This window comes from Macrotis lagotis, chromosome 6 (genome assembly GCF_037893015.1).
Source record: "Macrotis lagotis isolate mMagLag1 chromosome 6, bilby.v1.9.chrom.fasta, whole genome shotgun sequence".
Lineage (NCBI taxonomy): Eukaryota > Metazoa > Chordata > Mammalia > Peramelemorphia > Peramelidae > Macrotis > Macrotis lagotis.
Genome location: NC_133663.1, coordinates 36,673,354 through 36,674,997, shown reverse-complemented (window position 1 = coordinate 36,674,997; position 1,644 = coordinate 36,673,354). Strand labels below are relative to the sequence as shown.

The 1,644-nt window shown below is 45.4% G+C and overlaps 1 pseudogene; it reads left to right on the top strand.

Moving 5' to 3' along the window:
• The first annotated feature begins 858 nt into the window (after window positions 1-858).
• On the top strand, window positions 859-1,380 carry LOC141491614 (host cell factor C1 regulator 1 pseudogene; annotated as a pseudogene).
• Window positions 1,381-1,644: the final 264 nt, after the last annotated feature.

Below are 1,644 nucleotides of genomic sequence, written 5' to 3'. Positions count from 1 at the left end.
TGACCAATGAGGTTGTGAAGTTTTTCAATGCTATATTTGACATCAATGGACGTTGTTTTCTGCTACAAGTGTGTATTTGTGTTTTATCCTTGTAGATGACTTTTTTTTAAGGTTTTTGCAAGGCAAAAGGGTTAAGTGGCTTGCCCAAGGTCACTTGTAGATGACTTCTAATGATGTTACTTAATACAGCTTATGCTGGAGATGTTGGATTCCATGATAGAAAGGTTTAGTAATAATACTGTATACTATCTTTGAACTGATCTCCCACACTAAATGCCTAGATTACAGTGTCTGTATAAGTAGAGGTATGATGTTTGTTTAGATTGTTTTAGCATAACCATGAATATTAAGCTTTATGTTAAAAAGGATTTATTCTTCCTTATTTTTAAAGATGAAAGGGATGGAAATTTTTTTTTCCTTAACCATTTGGAGAGGGAAGAAAAATTTTTCCCTTACTTAATATGGAGACAACTGGTGATCCAATGATTACTGTACTGAGTTAAAAATCAGATACTTATGAACTGTGTGGCCTTAAACAAGTCACTTAACCTTTCTTTGCCTCAGTTTTCTCAACTATAAAATAAGAATAATAATAGCACCAACTGCCAAGAGATATTGTGAAGACCAAATGAAATATTTGTAAAAGTGCTTACTTAGCACATATTAAAGACTTGGTAGATGTTCATTTCTTTCTCCCTTCATCCAGACAAAGTTTACAGCAGTTCTTGAATTTTAAGGATATTTTCTTTCTTAAAAGATAATGGAGTGGGGCCCGCCTCCCTGTGCCCCAGGTCCCTGCCCCGCCAAGCCGGGCCCGCGGGGGCCGAGTCTCTCTCACCCGCAGGTCCCCGGAGCTCCATGATCCCGCCGCCGCCCGCGGAGCTGGGCCGCCCACCGGGGCCCTGATACAGCCCGGGGAAGCCCAGGGCCCAGGCCGGACTCTGGATGTCTGCCCCCTTCCCCAAGGAATTCAGTTCCAGAGCACCAGTCAATTGCTGAGAGAGGATCAGGATTCTCATCAGAAGCATTTCCTGTCTGAGGAGAACATGGTCTCCCCTGTTTCTCACCTCAGCCTAGACAGCCATCACCCCTACTGTGACCCACCAATAACTTTCTCCATGGGCACTCCAGCCCCACCTGTGACCAGACCTTTGGAAGACTCTCTTCACTCAACTGGGGATCTTGGGATCCTCTGCCCCAGCCTTCTCTGGGCCTTGAGTCCCCACTCGGAGCTTCTCCTCTGGCAATATCCAGGCAATCAAATCCCAGAAACCCTTCGGCTGCTGAGACTGGGGAACTCCCAGGTATACCAAAACCACAGCACCCATAGTGGGGAGGCAATGGAGCTCTGAACCTCAACTAGCCCTGTCCCTCAGAACTCAAACTTCCCAGTGCCCCCAGCCTCAACTCCATGAGTTGGAGATGGGCAGAATCTGGCCTTCTTTGGAAACCACAGATTCAAAAGACCAAAGAGGGTCTAGACACCCATATATTGTACACAGAAATTGAGAATAGCACCCTCAGGTTTGATAGATCTGTTATACTCACACACCTTCAAGAGATGGAGGAAATAGAACCACAGACTGTCCACTGTGAAAAACAGGGTAAACCTCTCAGGGGATGGGGTGGTTCCCATTACAAGGG